Source organism: Protopterus annectens, chromosome 1.part2, assembly GCF_019279795.1.
Source record: "Protopterus annectens isolate FY-2018-M chromosome 1.part2, PAN1.0, whole genome shotgun sequence".
NCBI classification, from domain to species: Eukaryota; Metazoa; Chordata; order Ceratodontiformes; family Protopteridae; genus Protopterus; species Protopterus annectens.
In genome coordinates this window covers 460,973,789-460,997,733 of record NC_056727.1, presented here as the reverse complement: position 1 = coordinate 460,997,733, position 23,945 = coordinate 460,973,789, and positions in this window count along the sequence as shown.

The following is a 23,945-nucleotide window of genomic DNA, read 5'->3' as shown; positions in this document are numbered from 1 at the left end:
GACTATGATGTTTATCTTGCAAATTTCTCTTCATTTTCCCAGATGGCAGCATTGAGTTTGAATATATAAAAAGAGAACCCCCGTCTTCCATGCCATATTGCACACTCAGAGGTCTAAAAGGGAAAAGAGCATCAAGTGGGCCAAATTCTTACTCTGTTTGTTCCTCTGCCTATAGGAAGGAGAATATTTATAGTTTAAGAGGAAGGACCTTAGCAGAATATTTATAGTTTAACTGGAAGGACCTTAGCAGAATATTTATAGTTTAAGTGGAAGGACCGTAGCAGAATCTTTATAGTTTAAGTGGAAGGACCTTAGCAGAATATTTATTGTTTAAGTGGAAGGACCTTGGTAGAATATTTATAGTTAAAGTGGAAGGACCTTGGCAGAATATTTATAGTTAAAGTGGAAGGACCTTGGCAGAATATTTATAGTTAAAGTGGAAGGACCTTGGCAGAATATTTATAGTTTAAGTGGAAGGACCTTGGCAGAATATTTATAGTTTAAGTGGAAGGACCTTGGCAGAATATTTATAGTTTAAGTGGAAGGACCTTGGCAGAATATTTATAGTTTAAGTGGAAGGACCTTGGCAGAATATTTATAGTTTAAGTGGAAGGACCTTGGCAGAATATTTATAGTTTAAGTGGAAGGACCTTAGCAGAATATTTATAGTTTAAGTGGAAGGACCTTAGCAGAATATTTATAGTTTAAGTGGAAGGACCTTAGCAGAATATTTATAGTTTAAGTGGAAGGACCTTAGCAGAATATTTATAGTTTAAGTGGAAGGACCTTAGCAGAATATTTATAGTTTAAGTGGAAGGACCTTAGCAGAATATTTATAGTTTAAGTGGAAGGACCTTAGCGGAATATTTATAGTTTAAGTGGAAGGACCTTAGCAGAATATTTATAGTTTAAGTGGAAGGACCTTAGCGGAATATTTATAGTTTAAGTGGAAGGACCTTAGCGGAATATTTATAGTTTAAGTGGAAGGACCTTAGCAGAATATTTATAGTTTAAGTGGAAGGACCTTAGCAGAATATTTATAGTTTAAGTGGAAGGACCTTAGCAGAATATTTATAGTTTAAGTGGAAGGACCTTAGCAGAATATTTATAGTTTAAGTGGAAGGACCTTAGCAGAATATTTATAGTTTAAGTGGAAGGACCTTAGCAGAATATTTATAGTTTAAGTGGAAGGACCGTAGCAGAATATTTGTAGTTTAAGTGGAAGGACCTCAGCAGAATATTTATAGTTTAAGTGGAAGGACCTCAGCAGAATATTTATAGTTTAAGTGGAAGGACCTCAGCAGAATATTTATAGTTTAAGTGGAAGGACCTCAGCAGAATATTTATAGTTTAAGTGGAAGGACCTCAGCAGAATATTTATAGTTTAAGTGGAAGGACCTCGGCAGAATATTTATAGTTTAAGTGGAAGGACCTCGGCAGAATATTTATAGTTTAAGTGGAAGGACCTCGGCAGAATATTTATAGTTTAAGTGGAAGGACCTTAGCAGAATATTTATAGTTTAAGTGGAAGGACCTTAGCAGAATATTTATAGTTTAAGTGGAAGGACCTTGGCAGAATATTTATTGTTTAAGTGGAAGGACCTTGGCAGAGTATTTATTGTTTAAGTGGAAGGACCTTGGCAGAATATTTATAGTTTAAGTGGAAGGACCTTGGCAGAATATTTATAGTTTAAGTGGAAGGACCTTAGCAGAATATTTATAGTTTAAGTGGAAGGACCTTAGCAGAATATTTATAGTGTAAGTGGAAGGACCTTAGCAGAATATTTATAGTTTAAGTGGAAGGACCTTAGCAGAATATTTATAGTTTAAGTGGAAGGACCTTAGCAGAATATTTATTGTTTAAGTGGAAGGACCTTAGCAGAATATTTATAGTTTAAGTGGAAGGACCTTAGCAGAATATTTATAGTTTAAGTGGAAGGACCTTGGCAGAATATTTATAGTTTAAGTGGAAGGACCTTGGCAGAATTTTTATAGTTTAAGTGGAAGGACCTTGGCAGAATATTTATAGTTTAAGTGGACGGACCTTAGCAGAATATTTATAGTTTAAGTGGAAGGACCTTAGCAGAATATTTATAGTTTAAGTGGAAGGACCTTAGCAGAATATTTATAGTTTAAGTGGAAGGACCTTAGCAGAATATTTATAGTTTAAGTGGAAAGACCTTAGCAGAATATTTATAGTTTAAGTGGAAGGACCTTAGCAGAATATTTATAGTTTAAGTGGAAGGACCTTAGCAGAATATTTATAGTTTAAGTGGAAGGACCTTAGCAGAATATTTATAGTTTAAGTGGAAGGACCTTAGCAGAATATTTATAGTTTAAGTGGAAGGACCTTAGCAGAATATTTATAGTTTAAGTGGAAGGACTTAGCAGAATATTTATAGTTTAAGTGGAAGGACCTTAGCAGAATATTTATAGTTTAAGTGGAAGGACCTTAGCAGAATATTTATAGTTTAAGTGGAAGGACCTTAGCAGAATATTTATAGTTTAAGTGGAAGGACCTTAGCAGAATATTTATAGTTTAAGTGGAAGGACCTTAGCTTTGTTTTGTTTGCTGCATTGCCATTCTTTTCAGGAAGTCATTTTGTGAGCATCATACCGTTCCAACGTCTTACTTAACCTTGTGGTCGCTGAAGGTAACGGTTTCCAGAATTTGTGTCTTAGTTTGGTTTTGGTAGATGCTAAACATTTGAGTGAGGAAAACATCTTTTAGAGGCTGTGCGTACAAACAGCCTCATCCTAGCCCAGTGCTCCCATCATATGAATCACATGCAAAACATGCTGCAGCCCCACTCCCATCCACATACAGCATTTGGAGTCACAAGCTGCCACTAAATTTATTTGTAAAGATACTATTTTTGATTCATAAAATAAGACTGGATTCAACAGCTAATTTCATTTTGATTTAAAATTTGCCACCTTCTTGCATACGTCAATTATGCTTAAAACTCTTTAGCTCTATAAGGTATTTATGTAGGAGCTGTGTTAAACAAGAAACACCTTGGCTCTATGACGTATTTATGTAGGAGCTGTGTTAAACAGGATGTAGCATATACAGTATGGGATTATACTGCCATGTCTTCATCTGCTTATTTAGTATTACAATGCAGAACACACAGCAGTAGTTTTAAATTATTCTCCATTTCAGACTTCCTCACAGAATGTAGCAACCTCCTTACAGTTTCTAACACCAGCACATTTGCCCCCTCTAATTCTGGTCTCCCTACATTTCCCCTTTTTACTTTAAACACATTATAACTGAAGATATTCAGCCAGTACTTGAACAAATATGTATTGACAGTCATCAGGTTCAGATAATCTATGTCCGTAGTGCATTTATAACTGCAGGACTCCATCTCATCACCTTTCCCCACATATAAGCAATCTGTTTTAACTCACAACACAATGTCGAAAATCAGAAAATCACTATAGTAAACTTACTTCCAAAGCAAGCCAACACCACCAAAGTTTCACACTACCACCCATACTCCATTCTGCTGACCCCAGGAAAAATTCTAGACAAACTGTTCTACACCCAGCTGTTTGCGGCTTCTTGCTATCTTTCTTTTAACTGCTTTAAGCTACTCTTTTACTCATACTGCCTGAATAATTTATCATTTTCATCTAACATTATACTCGTAAATGCATTTGTTTATTTCTTTTGTGATATATATGAAGTTTATTTGAGTTATGCTAACTGAGAATATTATAACCATCCATAGATTTATGCAAAAATGTGCATCTTTATTTCTCAAATACTAAAATCAACAACTAGCATGTACAGTCAAAATCTGTGGCCCAATCTGCCTAAGAAATAGGACATTCAATTCATCTTTATGGATCCATTTTTGATAGTCAAGGGACTTAACCAGAGGTACCATGATATCTGTGATGCAGAAATGGCAAGGCTTCTCTGCTGTGTTTTAGCTTTCTTTATGAACTTGAAAAATACTTTTAGTAACTTTACTTTTGCCATTACATTGAGAAGTGAGAATCATGTCAATTCGCTAAACCTAATTTCTGCTAGACCCAAACCTCCAAAATGGTTTTGCTGAAAACCACATTAATCAAGCCTAAGCCTAAAATACGTTTTTTTTTTTTTGCAGAGGTACGGGGCAGACTCCCCACATTCTCTGTAGCTTGGACATAATAATTCCACAGTCACACAATAAAGGGTAAGGTCAGTTTTGCTGAATACAGGTTTAAAGTAAAATTGTTTCAGAAATTTGAGACTCACAGAAATTATCTTCACAGAGATGTCAAATTCTGATTATTGAATATGCTAGTCAATGCTTATTCAGGTGCCAGCAAAGTGACTGTGTGGTCATCAGTGACATATCTAACATATCTAGTGACCATTACTGTCCCGATGTGGCATCCCTTCAACTGTAGCCATCTCAAGTTGGCCACCATCACAGATGGTATCCTATCCTGGTGAACAAGTAAACATAAAAGAAAACATATTGCTTTCTTAGCAACTGGCCAACTAATGTAATTCGATGAGGTCACATTCGACAATTTAAACGTTCTCTGAATGCAGTGTTCGATGATGTTGGCTCGATAAATAGGGTGCCATTTTGTTTTTTTGTTTCAAATCCCACAGCAGCTGTTTGTCTCCCCTGGTGTGTAATCATCCTCCTGTGTATTTTTGCATTCAATGTATGCTGTACATTGTGGTTTAATACCTAATTCTTTAGTACAACAGCTTATACTGTCTGTTTCTGTTATTTTTTAACACTACAGGATGCCTTTAGATAATTCTGCTTAATGAACTGCTGTCACATATGCATCTAGATATGTTCTGTTTTCCGTGTTTACTGTTATAGAGCCAGAAGGGCTATTTCACATTTTGCATTTAACTGCTCTGTCTAACTGCATTGACTAGTGTTTAAATATGTTGAAAGTGTATCTTGCTTAATTTAGTAGAGAACTGCTTTATATATTATTTACATTTTATTTTTGTATGTTGCCATAAAAAAGATTTTATGTTATCAGGTGCTGAAGCAGGAATAACCATGACCTGATGTTTTTGTTATTGACTACTGATAAACCAAGTCCAATCTGACTGGTCACACAGTATGTGTTGCCTTAACCTAATGCTCTCTTACATTTTTCTTCTATTTTTCTTTAAGTAATCCAAACCATCCATCAGATCAAGCAGGTCTCTGCCCCCCATAACAAGCGGTGGAAATTTAAAACTTCTCTCTTGAGCACTGGGCACATACAAACATTGTCCTGCAACTAAAGAGAATAAACAGTAATGTAGGTGCTTAACTTCCAAGTGTCTAGACAGTAAAATACCTTAACTGCACTAACTTAAACAAATATTAGTGAGGGTATTAGTACATTCTGCTGATATAGTTCCTTAATCAAACCACTGTACTGATGAGTACATCACCAGGAAGAAACAGCTGCATAATACTCTCCAGTTAGTGCCCCCCAAACTAAAGTCTATTTTCTTTTGAGAAACAATTAAATCTATAAAACAGCATTTCATTACCTCTCCTGCTTCATCTGTAACTAACCCCAGCTTTAATTTTATATCCTTTTAAGAATTTCAGGGTAAAATTCAAAAACACTTCCCAAAAATTGGAATCAGACTAACAATAACTATAAAATAACTCAGACATTTAAGGGTTAGTTGATCTGATTTCTACTTATCCTGACTAAACCTCAAGATCTCAGCTTACACATCATCTCCTTTGGAACAGCACTTTCTTTGCCTCAGGTGTAGCCCCGCCCCATTCGCCCTCGCTACTCTCAGGCTCACTTCGCTCCCTTCCCACCCACCCCCCTATATCATTTCCGTTATACATCTTCACCATTTCCCTCGTATAATCAAACCCCTCCCCTTCCTGTTTCCTGTCTACATCTTCATCTATCGCACCACACTCCTTCAACTAACTACACATAATCTAGCTTACCCATACTTCCTCCTCTAACTTTAACCTTCTTCCTGGTCCATACCACCTTTATTATATATGTTTTTCTCCCAGTAATCACCATGCATACACCACTCCTCTCCACTGCAATACTGCTATCACTATGTCTCCTCCATGCTTTAACATCCCCAAACAACAGTATTAACACCTTATCATTATACCCCTATCCATACACACAACTATAACTTCTATACCCCACAACCAATATTCATATCTGCATCCATCCTCCCCATGAATGTACAACTCCCCAAAATAAAAATCCCCCCTCCCATTCCATAATATCTACAAATAAATCAAAATACACTAAATACTACCTAATAACTATCAAACCTAACTACTATCCTATTTCACTACTCCCATCAGGTGATATCCACCCTAACCCAGGACCCAGTCCTAACTCTACTACTCCTCACAATACCTCATCAACAACAAGTAATTTACCAAAAAAAGAAACAAACAAATCTCCTTTTACTCTATAAACGCTCGAAGCATACTTAATAAAGTTAGCTAACTTCATGCTTGGATATCTGCTCAAAACCCAGACATTATTTCCCTTACAGAAACATGGCTTAAACCACAAAGCCTAGATAAGGACATACTCCCTCCTGGATATGATATAATATGGCTCGATCGCCCTAATAAAAATGGAGGAGGGATTGCAATTGTATACACCAACAACCAAACTTTTACATACCCAAAGCTGTCTATACCTTCCTTTTCTCCTGCAGAATTACTGGTAGCAAACCTTAAGCTCAATGACTATATATACTACTATTACCATCATAACTATCTACATTCCACCAGGGGACAAAATTCCCTTATTGGAAAGCATTCTCTCCTACCTCTCCCAAAACATCCCTAATGAAATCATCCTCCTTGAGGACGTGAACATAAATTGGGAAACACTCACCAGTCCTAACTCAACATACCATATAAAGCTATATGGCTTTTCACAAGTTATCTCCCAGCCTACCCATACCAATAGCACTCATTCTACCAGTGCACTCATTGACTGGATTCTTGTCTCAAATCCCTCTAAATATCACAGTCCTGAAACACTCTCTGACTCCCTGAGTGACCACTCTCCAATAAAGGTACTTAGACATACCTCCCACTTATCTAAACCACATAGATAACCTGTTGTAAATGATCCAAATTCAACCCAGAAACTTTTGATAATCTCTTACTCGGAATAAATTGGAACTTCCTCACCCAGCTCCCACTTGATGAAGCAGTTCAAGCTTTTAACTCAACCTTCCTAAATATCTTAAACTCACTAGCCCCATTACGGAAAGTAAGGATAAAAGCTACTATATCCCCTTGGCTATCTAAGAATACTCACAATCTCATGACAACCAGAGACCGAGCCTGGAAAACCTGGACCCAAACTAAACTACCAGCAGATCTGCAAAAGTATAAAGAACTGAGAAATAAAACAAAAATGCATTGATAAAGATAAAAAAAGACTTCTGCTATAACCCTCCAGCTGCCCTAAAATCAGATCTAAAAAAATTCTGGAATGCCATAAACCAAATACTTCATCCTGGTAATCCTACTTCACCTAATCTATCTCCTGACAAATCTCCCAAAGAGACTGCTAACTCCTTCAAGGCCTATTTCCTTCAGTCAATAGCCAAACTTTTCAATCCTAATCTAAAATACTCCAGTAACAATGTTCCAAATTGCTTGGAACCTCCACCCACAACCAACTCTGCAAACTCTTTTTTCTTTAAAGCAGTCCCTACTGCTTACATCAAAACCCTTCTTTCCAAACTAAAACCATGCTCTGTTTCTGTTGACAGTATCACATCTTACTTTCTTCAGATAGCTGCTCCCACTATTGCCTTGCCAGTATCTATTTTAATCAACCATTCCAGCTCTGAAGCTAAAGTACCTGCTATCTGGAAACAATTCTACACCATACTTATTCACAAAGGTGGCAATTCCACAGAACTCTCAAACTTCAGACCAATAGCTATCCTCTCCACTCTGTCTAAAGTCTTAGAAAAATTTATATATACACAAGTAATGCAATATCTTATACAGGGCACACTCCTCACTACCACTCAGCACAGTTTCCGACCCAAACATAGTACCACTACAGCTCTACTTTCCTTTCTCAACACCATTTCTATAACTAGAGATAATCATAAACTTATCTCATGCTTATTCCTTGACCTCTCAAAAGCCTTCGACACTGTCTCACATCATCTGCTACTGAATAAACTCTCTAATTTCAACGTCTCTGCTACAACAATAGCGTGGTTCTCCAACTATCTCACTGATCAACAGCAATCAGTAAGATGGCACTCCTCACTATCATCTCCCCTTCCAGTGAAAATGGGTGTTCCCCAATGATCCATCCTTGGACCACTACTTTTCAATATCTTCACCAACTCACTCTACTCCTCTTGTCCACAGTCCTCATTAGTCCAATATGCAGATGACTCCACAGTTATCACCATTGCTAACTCACCCTCTGAACTTCTAACAGCTACCCATTCTTCTTTCAACTCTGTTGAAACCTGGCTCACCAACAATTAGCTCATTCTTAATCCCAAAAAAAACAAACTCTTACGCTTTCTCCCCAAAACTGTTACTCATATCAAATCTACTTTTCAAATAAAATCACTAAGTCACACTCTCATAGTTGCTGACTCTAGTACTAAACTCCTTGGTGTAACCATTGATGATCAGCTAAAATTCGACCTCCTTATAAATAACTGTATCAGGAAAACCCGTCAAAAACTAGGACTTCTCTACAGAAATAAAAAATCCCTGCTGTAATGAAATCAAAAGGTGCTTCACCAAAGTATTAGTTTAAGGGTGTGCACACTTATGCAACCAGCTTATTGGACGTTTTTTATTTATTATATTTTTCCCCAAACAGATTTGTTTGTTTTTCAGTTGAATTGTACAAGTTATAGGTCACATTGAAGGTGGGAAACGTTTTGAAATGATTTATTATGGTCTCATTTTTTTATATCACAAAAACCTGGCATTTTACTAGGGGTGTGTACACTTTTTATATCCACTGTAGATGCTATATACTGCTAGCTTCTAGCAGTGGGGGGTTTCATCTGGGAACTAGAGTCAGATGACAAGACATAATGTCATTCTGTAAGCTATCTCAGAAGTAATATTTGAGATATTAATTTGGGAAGTGTCTGAGAGAGACAGAGCATTCTGTATTCTGTCTTGGACCTGATAAGAACCATTCACCACAACATCTGCCTTGCTCTAATTAAGTAAGTTAACTAGGGTATAGTAACTGTCTTAGATACAGTCAGGAATATAGTCAAACTTAGTTTAGATGTTTTTCTTTATTTATTTGAGACTGTCTTGCAATGTTGTTTTAAATATTTCCTGTGGTTTTGAACTCTGATGTCAGTGTGAATAAATGTTTAGTATTGTCTTGTTCTTTCAATATTTATTATTAGATATGTTTAAACCTTTCATTGTGGCTGATCTGTGTAAAGATAATTAAGTTTTGAGAGTACTTGCATATTTATTTGGTGACACTGTGTGGGCCACTCATAATAGCCTTGCTCTTTGTCAAACTACCATTTGTGTTAATATTAATATTACACAGTCAGATTGGACACCATTTGTTAAGGGCCTTAAAGTAGCTGTTAAGGAGCTGACTGGTGGCAGTGGTAACTACCTTATATATCTGAGCAGAAGTGGACATAGCTAGTAAACCTGTGCCAGCCTTTCCCAGGAGTGTGTGCATGTGTGTGTGTGTGTGTGTGTGTGTGTGTGTGTGTGTGTAAATCAAACCTCAAAGTGTGCATGTGTCAGCTACTTGGGCAGGGACACAAAGCACTGGCTGGATAGAGAGGGTGCTGGGGGTCTTGACTTGGTCATTCAGCTGAGATCTTAACTCTATAGCTATGCCAGTTGGGTGTCTTATTGGGGATCTGGAGGAAGAGTGAGAGACCAGCCCCGGACTGACTGTGGTGTCTGTGTGCTCTTAAGGGAAATTGCAATTGATGCAGAGACCTGCATCTGGAAATACTGTGTGTGTACTTGTCATCCTTCCAGTGTACGTCCCCCACTGGTGCCAGTGATGAGGATTGAGGCTCCTTGATTACTGGTCCAGTGGTGGGGCATCGCATTTAGCTTAACGTTTGAAGTGTTCCAAACAGCACAGCTGTTACATTCTGTGTTTAGATATAGCTTGTTATTTTACAGCCAGCTCCAAATGGCTTCTAGGTCTGTTTGGAATGCCTTATTCATGTCATGTGAAGATGCATCTACCGTTACCAGTAAAGGATAGTTCTGCCTTCCTACTAAATAGTCTCACCTTTACATTAATTTCTGAGAGCTACTGCCCACCTCTGAAAAATAAACATCAAGTAAGAAGTAGTCTATACTCAATCAGTAATCCATCAAGTACAGTGCTGCATAGTTTGCCATTTGCAATTTCCTGTGCAGAAAAATCATTTAAATAGTATCTTTTTATCTCTTTCGGATAGAAGTAGATTGTGGTTAAGTACAGGGGGAGGTCTGAGGGAGGAGACTGTCACTATACCCTACCATTACTATATACTTATCGCAACAAAAAAGAAAAAAATATATAAACTTTTCTGCTGGCACTCTAGTTATCTATTCCCACATAACCTATCCACCCCTCTATACATAAATTCATTTAACTCTAGCAATAACGTCCAAACTCTACCAACCCACTAAATAAATTATTAATGTTATCAATAGATTCATGGAATATTAAAGGGTTACAAAATTTAAAAAAAGAGCCTAGTACTACACCTTATTCAAAAATCTACTTTTGAAATTACTCTTATTCAAGAAACGCACATGACAAAGGAACAATGGGTGAATGACACTAAAAAGAAGTGGGTAAAACAAATAGCTGCAAGGAACTGCATGGTCTCCAAAGGGGTAGCAATAATTGTTAAAAACTCTTTCAGAGGCTCAATTATTGCCACTGGTGGAGATCCAAAAGGCAGATGGTGCTATCTAACATGTTCTACCCCACGGTTTAACAAAGAAATACTTATATTAAATGTTTATGGATCTTGCTTCCATCAATCCTCTTTCCTATATGAAATATATTCCTTATCGAAATATTCCACAACCACCTAATGATCCTCTGGGGCGACTGGAACATGACCATCAGACTGGAGCTGGACAGAACTTGCAAATCCAACAAACAACCTGTGGGTATTACTAACACTCTAAGTGATACAATGGATGATTTTAATTTATTTGATTCCTTTGAACTTTTCAGAAAAGACCCCTCTGTTAGTAACTACACATTCTTCTCAGCTTACCATAAATAATTTTGGTTTTACAAAAGTCAGCAGTGGAACTGGTTCTAGTGAGTGAAAGCGTTTAACATATCATTTGTTCATTTGTTCATGTGAAATAAATTAATTTTGGTTTTACAAAAGTCAGCAGTGGAACTGATTCTGGAGTTGTCGTGAAGTGGAATTATATGCTGTGGAATTGTGGTGGTGTAGTAGTGTTTCAGAAGTGCTGTCACGAAGTATATCCCAGTAAGGGGTGGTATGTGTGTGTGTGTGCGTGTGTTTGTGTGTGTGTGTGTGTGTGTGTGTGTGTGTGTGTGTGTATATATGTAAGTGTAAAATGCCCCAGTTAGGTATACCTGCTGGTTAGTGTTACTCAGGCTCAAACCCTGTACTTTAGGTACAAGAAACAAGAGCCTGAATTCTCTACCCATGCCACCAGTTGTGATTCAAGGAGTTGAGTCCATAGCTCTCAACTGTGCAGATGTTCACAGAATGTTTGAAATGTTTGGCTCATACTTTTGGTCTGTTCCTCTTAAAATTTGTGGTTTTCTGGAAAATCAGTGAGAAATGAATTCACTAAATAATGATAGCCATTTAAGTTTCAGTCTTCCTATTTTTCAGGAAACGCATGTTAACGCAACATATATTATTCTAGCAACCTTCTAAGTTTATACAAGCAATGTTTAAAATGTGTCCCTGATTTTGGGCCTCTCCCCCCCCCCCAACAAATTGTAGCTTTTTCCAGATTTCTTGTACTGCAAAGTTGAGAGATACAATTGAGTATAAAGTGGATTTTACAAGGAGCTGAGAGCTTCGGGGGAAGAGAAGTTTAGTGCTGCTTATGCCGAGTCTGTTTGCATTGTTAGTAGCACAACAGGTAGTGTACTTGCTTTTGCTGCAGAAGGCCGTGGGATCTACTCCCACAGTATGTAGATGGATTGCTGATACTGTACTGTGTTCTACTTTTAAAGGGGGTGGATACTGCAGTCCTGGGAATGTCCTCCTTTGGAGGAGATACCTAGTAACTATGAACCTGTTATCAGTTTGCCTTGCATTCCCTATTGCAATATTACTAGCTTATCATTTTTTAATGTAACATAGGCAATTTATTCCTCAAGGGCAACAGACATTTTACTTGTAGATGAAACAATGAAATATAAAGTTGTTCGTTAGCATCAACCTCTTCATTAGTTACAGATCTCTAATGTGGAATTATTTAGATGACTTTTACTTCTGCAGAGATTGAGCAGATTTACTGATACTGGTGGATTGTAATGACAAAAGTTTGAGTGGACTTTTATGATGAAGATATCCTGAATTGGACAGTTTTGTCATTATTCGTTCATACATTTTGTTTCATTGTTTACTGGAAAAATGTTCAAAACAAATTTAAAACATGCTCTAGCAAGTGGGTTTTATTATACAAGGACTATAATTGAATACAATCAGGAAGATGAAACAAAGAACACATGTATGTTTGCATGGTCCTAAATATGTTTGCAAGGGGCTTATGATTTGAAAACAGTCCAAAGGTAAACTTTATCTGCCACTGGCCAGATGCATTTTCTTCGAATGTGGGTTTCAGTGCTCTTTCAATGAATGTGAGTTTCAAGGGCAGAGAAGTTTTAATGCTAAATCTGTTTTCATTGTGAGACTGTATTGTTTTGTTTACCAGATGTCTATCAATGTTTGTGCTATAAAATTTAAAATAAAAGTTTTAAATGAAATTCAAATAATCATTGTGGAAGTAAAGCATACAGTAATATGCACATTACAGTGCTTATGGTAAATGAGGAGAAATAGCCAAGTAATGGGACACTGGAATGGCTGCGGGGGGGGGGGTTCTGTGTATGGGGGGACCCCATTTGACCATGACTTTGTGAAGAGAGAAGGGCAGCAAACTCAACGACAGCCTGGGTGGCACAAACTCTAGCTATGCCACTGTTAATAACATCAGTAACCTCATCCTCTGAAGTGTAAATACTCAGCTGTTATGATTTCACTTATGGATCGTTGCACTTATCCCACTTAAATGTATGTCACAGCAAAAGATTTAGATTTTTAGAAATATTATTAACTTCGCTTTTTAGAAATTTTATTAACTTTTCTGTATTGACACTGGAATAACTTTGTGACTGATTGGTATGCATTGTAAATTTAAGCCATGTTTGAAGACCTTGCAGTGTATTACTTCTGCTTGACTAACTTATTATTGTATTCATGTGTCTATTACGTTATTCTAGTATATTTTCTGTTCTTTTCATTGTTTTGCTATTCAAATATTTTAACTACTGTTTTGCTGACTTTTGTCCCTTGCTGTACCTGGAAAGGTTCTTCAGACCAGCGTACCACCTTTGTTAATAACTGGTAAACAAATAAAATAAAAGAAAGAAGGTCAGTGGGGAAATGAAAAAAGCTTACTAACATGTGGAGTATAGATTCATAGATTCATAGATTCATAGATTAGTACTAAGCTAACTGCCCTTGCGAGCCATTTTAAGCCTAGCCAATTATCCCTTGTGAGACTCAAACCCTGTACCTTGTGTTTGCAAGGCAAACACCTTGACCATTAGGCCACCTTCCCAACCTAGAAGTACTCAGTCTGACTGAAGGATTTTTTACAGAGAGAATGATGGCCTCCATGAATGACATGCCGTAGTATATACCACAAAAGGTGGTAAATAGAAGGCTGTGTATCAGTTTCAAGGAGCGTATAATGATTAGAAAATAAAAAGGAATAAGGGCAGACAAAGCAATATAAGCATTATCTAAAACAATTTGACTGATGTGAAATTCATTTGATCTTCTGCATTTAGCTCATTGTTGTTTGTATGGTCAGAGACTCCTTTTGTATTCTGTAATTTGGAAATAATTTGTTGCATATGTATTTATAACTTTTGTAGCTTTGTTTCATTTTAACATTCTTATCCATTTTGACTTGCTGTCATTTAATACAATTTAATCTGAGCTGGACTTTCACCTTACGTCAAAAACAGACAAGAGCATGAATTAGAGTGAGCAAGTTGATGCCGGCTTGCTCATCAGTGGAGGAGAGTGGTTGCTTGGCTCAATGTATTGGTGACACTTACAAGAGTGCAAGTACATTACATGCAACAAGGAGCCTAGAGTGCACACGCTGCAAGTGGACCATTGGGGGAGGGGTTTAAATCTGTTGATTGGTCCATTCACTAGCACACCAGACCTCTTCTCCCTTGGGAAGCAAACATGTTAATAATCCTATTAAGTGATAGATTGTCAAAAAATTCAGCCCCTGTCATCCCCGAGTTCATAGCAAACTATGTGGAAATGTTCACAGAGACTCTGTACAACCATGTAAATGGCTGTATAGAGGTTGCTGTATCCATTAGAAGTAAGCCCAAAACAAACTCTAAAAACAAACCATACCAGTGGAAACCCAACCTTAATAGGGTATATAACAAAAGGAAAAAGCCATGGCTAAAATCCGGAAGAGCAATGACCATAATGATAGGAGCTCTCCAGTTAAACTAATCAAGAAACTAAGAGGACTGATTAAGTCCAACAATGCCAGTTATGAGGTCAGAATAACCTCACAGGCTAAAGACATCTACAAGGCCTGCTACAGCTATGTCCAAAACCTCAAAGGCAGCACACATCAGTGGGTCAAATGTGTGGTCAGTGGTGCCACCTTCATTGAGCAGAAGGGCATAATGAATTTGCTGGCTGCCAAATTCAGCTCAAACTTCAACCCCTACTCCTCCCCCACCTCCCCCCTTGGAATACCTACTAGCATAATCCCCCTCCCCCAACTTTTAACATGGAGCAAGTCCTGGGAGTGCTTGTTAAGGCCAAAAACACAACTTCAGTGGGCCGCAATACCCCAGGATGCTTCCTAAATAGCATGAAACAAGACCTATCAGGACCACTTGAGTCACTTTTCAACTATAGCCTCAAAACAAGCTTTGTACCACGAGAATGTAGGACTGCTATGGTCATCCCCACAAGGGTGCACCATCAACTGACCATGGAACCTACAGACCTATTAGTCTGACTAAATTAATATGCAAAATCATGGAACAAATTATCATGGAAATGGTTAACAAAGACATGGGCAACCTTCAGACACTAGACCATGTCCAGTTTGGCTTTGTCAAGGAAAGGCCATACCTTCTAAACCTGGTGGATGTCTTTCAGAAAGTCACTAAGGCAATGGATAAGGGGAAAATGGTGCATACCACCTACTTGGATCTGGTAAAGGCATATGATATAATACCTGACTTGGGTATAGTTGACAGACTCATAGAACTGAGCATAAACCCCCTACATAACTCACTGGATTGCCAGTTGGCTCATAGACAGGACACAGGAAGTCAGGATTGGTATGACTACCTCCACTAAAAGGCCTGTCACTAGCAGGGTCCTTCTGAACTCCATGCTGGGACTGCTACTATTTGGTATATACTTCTTGGAGGTAAAGACTGATGTCAAGGGCCTTTGCTTGATCAAGTTCGCAGATGGCTTTAAATTCAGAGCTACATAGACACCCTCATGATATAAACATCTTACAAGAGGATCTAACACAAACAAATGACTTGTACCAAAGTCACAGATTAAAGTTCAATGCCAAGAAATACATTATTGTGCCTTTTGGGAAAAATTGCCACCAAGGCTAATTACTCTGTCAATTAGACACATGTAAAAATTGATGTGGTTGTCAGGGATCTGAGAACATATGTAGATAGTAATCTGGCCTTTGGCTAACATGTAGCCAACGTATTAATAAAATTATTCTGTGTCACCGAACTTATAAGCAAGGGCATAGCATCCAAGACCAAGGAAGTTATAGTGCCCCTTTACTCGGCCCTTATCAGATCCATCGAGTATAATGCCTACTGTGGCATGTACCTGATCAGACATATACAACAGCTGGAACGCCCACACAGGTTCCTTACCAGGAGATTCCAGGGTATAAATGCATTGCCATGTAAAGATTGCCTTAAAGCCCTGTCTCTGTTCATGGTCTCCTACAAGTTACTGAGAGGTGATCTATGCATGGCATACAAGGCACAGATTGCCTCTATGCCTCACATATAAAGTATTCTTGAATCCAGCTCTGATGGACCTTTTGTGCATCCACAAAATGAATAGCATCAGAACCACTAGATCTAAGGATTTAAATTTTGCTCGTGATGTAAGTAAGACATATTGGCAAGAGAGATATGTGTCTCGGAGGATCCCCATGCTGTGGAACAGGCTCCCTTTTCATGTGAAGCAGAATCCATCCCTAACCCTCTTTAAACATAACCTTGACAAACAGATGGGAAATCAAACATTCACCCTGGGTCTGTCCCCCATGTTTTTGACAGAGGAAGACAGTAATACCCAAAATAATATATCTCCCCCACTTAACCCCTAGAAACTTCCTAACATACCCGCTCCAAATAAACACTAATGATACATAGGGACACAATTGGGTTGGGTTGAATGGCTAGGCTTATAAAGGCCCTGGTGGTCATTAGACTAGTATATACCTATGAACCTAAGTCTCACTGGTCATGGAAGGAATGGGCTGGAGGACTCTCACCCAGGATGTTGAAGCCTTGTTCTTGCCCTCTTGAAGGACTGAGTGGGTTACTTGGTGCAAGAAGGGTGAATCAATGGGTCAAACAGTCAGATCCAATAAAAAAAGCAAAGCAAACTTGTGTTTAGTTTATTCATTCCCGCTGTGCAGTTAAGGTTTCAGACTTATTCAGGGGTAAATTACAGATGTGATGGGGTGTGAATGTAGATAGGAACAAGGAAGATAGTTTTGGAGAATGGGCATCAACTCTCTTTTACCTGCTTCTGGACAGGGGCAGGTATACAGTAGTAATTTCAGTGAATGACAGTGCCACTAATCAGCATAATGAAAAATCTCCTTCAGCACTCATTGACTTGGTCATTTTCCACATTGTTGTGCAACTGTGGATTTAAGCTATGGGGGTATGTGAGGTCTCTTTCCACATGGAGAATGTAGTGGGCTGGTCATCCAACAAAAAGTAAATAAAAATATTGTGTATTGCTGAAAGTGTTTTTCAGCAATGTGGAGTCACATTACAAGCACTCATTGAAATTGCCTTTGACAACTCAACATGAATCTAAATAGGGTAGGTCATGTATAAATTGTATCATGGCTATAGAAAAAGAAATCCACTAGTTACCTAAGAATTGTTGTGAGCTGATGAATATTATTATTTTAGTGTTGTTTTTTTTTTCATTTCACTGAAAATGTTCATGGAATGACTAGTATATGTTTGTACGTATATTTATTTTAGCAGAAATATTTCATTGTATTAATGAGCAGAAAAAGTATGCAAAACACAGATGAAGGATTGACAGCCTTGAAACACCATTTGCACAAAAGTGAGCCATAGGTCCCTCAAGAGTTTCCATGTCATGTGCATAAAGAATACTAAATGAAGAACACAGCTTGGTAAGGGCTTGATGTACATCATACTGCCTGGACCCCTTTTAGCACATACCTCCCCTATTGCAATGCTGCACGCAGCAAGTAATCCTGGGACATGATATTGTAGGGTAGCCTTACAGCAAGACGTTGTCCTGTTCGATTCTCAGCTAGAGCGTCTTCTGTGGAGACATGGGTGAATGGGCGTACCTTCGTTGAAGGTCGTGCGTTAGGGCCGGCAACTCAGCATGTAAAAATCAACTGCCAATCATTAGCGGACCGGAGTTCCGCTGTGGTGACCCCTAACTGGGAAAAGCCGAAAGACACAACATTGGTGGTTTTCCTTTTCTGCATAAGCTTCTTCTTCTAAAGGGCAAATCAGATTGTGTGTCACTGCCTGTTACAATACAGGAAAAACTGTATTTAACAAGGCTTCCCAACTAGTTTTAGGAGTTATTCATATAACATTGATGACTAAGTAGTATTTAATTCTTGTATCAACAACATACATATTTTTTTCTTTCCTGATACTTACTGTTTATAAGAAGGTGATATCTGAAATGAAAGGCAAATATTTGGAAGACACCTCAAATGTCCAACAGTGAAATTACTGGCCCTCTTTCAAACTGCCCATAATTTCTTTTGGTGTGCCATTGGAGTTAACAGAATTACGGTTTAAGTGTGTGTGTGTGTGTGTGTGTGTGTGTGTGTGTGTGTGTGTGTGTGTGTGTATCTGTGTGGTGGGGGGTGTAAAATCACTGTGGCAGTCATTTTAATATCAGCCAGATGTGCTGCTTTGTCAAGTGGATGTTTGCCACCTCATATGTAATACTATAATAAGGTCTGATGTGTTACTTGCAGTGATGTCATGTTAAAAATAAAGTGCTAATTGATTACAAATTCTTGTCTGTGGGAGAGGTTAGGCTAGTTCAGTAGCAGTGGTATAGACTGGAAGGCAGTGGACCTGTTGTACATTTTAGCAGTCCGTGATTCAATATGAAGTGTCCTAAGTATTTTCGGTACCTGTTAAAGCAATTACCTAGTCCTGAAAGAACTGATAACTCTAGTGCTTTACTGAATTATGCAGGCATTGTTAAATGGGGGAGGGCATTAATCCTAGCCCTAATAAATAACCCGTACTGAGCTGTGCTGTCAGACACACAGCACTCCATGTGCTTTCAGCCAAAGACATTTAATAATGTCACTCTGCTTCTTCTGACCTGACATTTGACACTTTGATGCAGTTGCAGCCTTGCTTTGTCTGGCTAGAGCACAAGCAGAGAGCTGAAGATAGAGTTGAACCAGTGCCTTCCTTGATGATATTCTCCTCTGAATCGGATACAAGATAGGGGTATCTGCAGTTCTTTATTCTGTTTAAAAGCCCGATATAGTGGGCAATATAGAAAAACAATATAGTGACATATATATAATAAAATAGAAATAAGTAGATAGAAAAATAGACAAAAAACAAAACAAAAACAAAAAAACAAAACAAAAGTGAACAATATGAACTATAGACTAGAAGGAGTAGTAAACATAATTGATTAAAACATCTTATAGGATACATAACTATTTATAACTATTTATACATACTGATTATTCCATCCAGAACCATCCAGAACTCCATCCAGGAACTAGAAGAGGAGAGAAAGAGGAGTGAGAACTGTGAAGCTGAGGGGGAAGTTTTACTTTAGGATATGAGAGAGATTAGTCAGTGAAACAGCTAATTGAAGCCAATTTAACTTTAGATTAACATGAAAGGTTTTTGAAATTTTTTAGGGAGAGTGAGTAAGGAGAGAGTTTTGAGAGCTGAGTGGGAGATTGAGTTCCATATTTTGCCAATAGCATTCACCTATTTTGTTCCCTTTTGACTTTTTATTTTAGAAGCTTGTTGGACTGCTATGTTCTACTAGAAGGGTTCAGATTCTTATTAATAATTGTGTTAAGGTCTTATTTGGGCTGGTTCAGGGGGAGATTTTTCCGGCTGGTTTGCTTGGGGAAATTAAACCTAGGTAACCACTTAACCAGCCTGTGGTTCTTAGGTTAGGGTGTGTTTTTTGTTTTGGGATTGGCAATTTGTGTATTTGGCAATTTGATTAGTCATAACGTTTAGTTTGTTTTTTTAGGTAGTTTTGTTTATTTTTGTTTTAGATAAGAGAGAGGAGATTAGGAAGAGGGGGAGAGGATCGGGGCCATGAAGTTACTTTTAAGCTAGCATAGTTAAGTTAGAAAAGATTAAAGTTAAAATTTTTGGTCGGTTTTTGTGCGGTTTTGATGGTCTGATGGTAATTTGGTATGAATAATATTCTCTAGTCTATTATAATAGTCTTAGTATTTGTAGTTAGTAGTTTGAGATGACAGTTTGGTTTGGATTGGATAGAAAATGATATAGGTGTGGACTTTTGATTTGGTTGGAAGAGTAGTAATTTGGTTTTCTAGTAATTAATAGGAGTTTCTTCTAGGATCCAGTCAGTTTCTACCTCCTAGTTTTTGGCTTGATAATTGGATAGGGGGTTTTCAGTAGCATCAGCACAATGCCAATATCTGTCATCTGCATATTGAATGCAGGATGCTTCATGGATGACTTTATACAGGTCATTTAGTATACAGAGTATTTATAAAGATAGTAAACAGGGGTATTCAGGGTACTATTAGGTACTTAGGAGGAGAAAAGTTTGGAATGCCAAAGTACGCGTTTTGTTTCCTATCAGAGAGATACCCATGAAACCAATCTAGAATTAATTTGTCTAGGTTGATTTTCTAATGTTGAGATATTCAGGTTGGTGGTTCACTCCATATCAGCCCTGATATAGAAGAAAATAGTGCTGAAGATATTTTTTGTCATGATGATATGATTGATATGATCGGTGAAAGAAAGAAGTGGAGTTGTACTATGGTGGGGTCTAAAATGGTGTGTATCCGTTATGTGTTAGTGTTCCATTAGTAGGTAGTGAAGAGTGTTGTTGTGTGTGTTCTTTCTTCCATGATTTTGGCCAATGGTGACAGTATAGCTATGGGCCTATAATTAGATATGATTCAGTTGATAGCCCTCTTTGGAGGGGGTATGTATGATGGATACTTCATATATAGATGGGATAGTGGATTCTGCTATGGTTCTATTGATTAGTATTGAGATAGGATATGCTATGAGAAATTTCTGAGAAAAAGGAGCACTATTTTCCCTATCTTCATGTCTTGCCAAGTTTGGATTCATTACCACTGTGCGTTACTTGACAGATGTCTGGCTTCTCTGTTTTTGTAATGGAGATAGGTAAAGGTCGGTAAGCGTAGTGTAGTTCTGATGTGTAAAACATATAAAAAGCTGAGCTTAAAAGAGAAGTGATATTCTTACTTCAGCATGTTGTCATAGTCACATCAAGTTCCTGAAATTGGTTAGAGATCGTTTTTTTTTCTCCCAAGTGCAGACTTTTTTGTTCTGCCTGCCAATCGCATATGACATGGGTCAAAAAGGTTCCCATGGCAACATTTAAAAGTATGTTATCAGCAGAGCCATTGAGCTGCAGTTCTCATCCCCTAAGACATTTTGTAATTCATTGATTACTTATCTTAGGAACGCACTGCAGGGTAAACATGCAATCATATGCACTAGAAACATTAAAAAAAGTTTGTGTGTACAACCAGAATGTAATCCATTTATCATGTTGTTTTATATTACTGTAGTTTGCTTTTTTTTTGCTTGTTAGCACAAAATTTAATGTCTAATTGACAACGTTTTTAAATATTTTCTGTATCATGCTGTTCCAAACGCAGTTTATACTTCAGTGATTGCCTTTTCTTCCAAGGCAAGTTCAACTTGGAATGCTGTTCTCACATTATCAGTATAACACCGACACACAAGAGATAGCTCAGAGTCAAGGTTGCTGATACCGGATTGCTGACCTATCCCAATTATTTTATAAGACTTCTCATTCTTAAGATGAAGAGTGTGTAATGCCTTTATCTTCACTTCTCTTTGATAGAGCCAGTTTAAGGGCTGGATTCCAATACACTGGGGCAGTGTTATAGAGCCTAAATTCTGAAAATAAATCAGAGCACCTAGTAGTTGTATAGAAAGAGGAATAACTTAATCCAAATAAAAAATTATGTAGAGTTCACGAAAGTAAAGGGAATCATCAGAGAGAGCAGAATGGTACCACTACACTAAGAGATCTGCATTATTAAATTACAACCTTCACTATGCACAAGGGCACAAACATCGACATAATGTAATTTATTTTACTAGTCCAACATAGGTTTTGCATTTACTCAAGCTTTGGGGCTAGTAGGAGCCCTTTTCTCTGGAGTTATAAGGGAAGTTATTTCTTATTTTTTTCCAGCCTTCACTAAGCTGACATTCCTATAATCCTGCTGCAGAGTTGCTGGTTCACCATAGTGTAAGTTAGCAGCATGCTCAAGGATACAATTAGTGTAGTATACAAGTGTTCATAGTTCACTCCTGACAGCTGAAGGGGAAAAAAAGGGAAAAATACTACAACATACAAGGCTGTATTCCCAGTATAAATATCAAGTCATGTAACTGCATTAGTGGCATATCATACAAAGAGAAAAAGCGAAACATGCTATGATAAAAGTACAAAATAGAAGTACCTGACCCCAGCAAATGTTTTAAAGTGACAACAAACACCATGGTTATATTACATCTTCACTGATATAAACATAAAGACTTCACCTCCTCACAGCACTACCTCACTAACTTGTGCTAACCCTAACCCAATTTTATACCTTCTTTTAAAAAAATCTGTAACACTTTCACTTCACAACACACTCGGACAACCAGCAAAAGCAATACCACACATGCCCAACTCTAAGTTTATCCCCTACCCTAGCCCTTACACTAAGCCTATCCCACAAACACTTGCCCACATTCTTACCTTCCACTTACACACACACACACACACACACACACACACACACACACACACACACACACACCACTGACAACATTACATAGTCAGAGCAGTAATTATCTACCCTAACCCGCAAACACTGATGCACACACACACACACACACACACACACACACACACACACACACACACACACACACACACACACACACACACACACACACACACACACACACAATATGTGAAAAAATGTTTAAACCGAATTTCACCTGATAATTTCCATATCTTCAGAAATATATTCTTCATAGACTTGATGAGATGCATTAAATGCCATGTTTTAAAGACATTCACGAGGATTCAGTTAAAAGGGTCTGTTTCCTCAATATGGAAAAATGCAACCCAGTGACAAATTAGCTCATTATCAGCCAATATACATGTCTCTGAATCTCCCTTAATTACAGCAACTGCATGTCAGCACTTTCCTGTAGTATTTAGTACTGATGACCCATGCATTGCATTAGCACAGGCAGCTCCCTCATTCACTCTTCCACACACATGCACACATTCAAATACACACACACCCCAACATACCTCTTACCTGCCCTTGAGGTAACAGAACATCCCTATGTCTCTTATTTATTTGTCTCTGCCCTCATAAATCACAGATCTTTACAGTCAGTAATGCCAGTAGAGTTTCATTCATCTGTTGTTGTAGTAATGTTTTAAATGACTCCAAGTCATATTTAAGAAATTATCCCTGGTGTCCTTTAGTGTTTCTGCTGACTTTGTCCCTCAGCCTCCCCCAAATGGACACACATACATACATACAGATCTCTCTTAAAGCCCTGTCCCTTGTAACTCATGGACTTTCCAATCATCGAATAATGTCAGGCATTAAAGTTCATACTTTTTATTAAGTAAAAAAAAAAAGAATAAAATAAGAAGTAGCAAGTTAAGGCTGTTGCTTTCCAAATGGAGGATGCGAGGTTTGAAACCTTCACCCTTTTAATTCAGATTTTTTCATTTGTATTTTTATTTTTATTTTTCGGACTTCTAAACAATATATTAGAACTATCCCTGGTGTCTAGTGATGATGCAGTGGACTACCACACTTTGTGACTGCAGAGGTAAAGTACAGTTGTGTACCTACCATAAATGTAGATGTTTGTGTGTATTCACTGTTGCAGTCATTACAATTGGGTTATCCTGCTGGCAGGCTACCCGCAGTCGGCCTGAATTCCAAAGGCCTGGTCTGGCGTTGGTTGCTGTCGCCTCCTCCCTGACATCAGTGCACCAAGGGTATAAAAGATGCAGCCGACGCCATTTTCTTCAGTTTATCTTGCCCCAGATGTCAGGTGCCCCCAAAAGGGTAAGTTTAATTTATGCTAATAAACATGCATGCAGTAAAGTAAACTCTTCC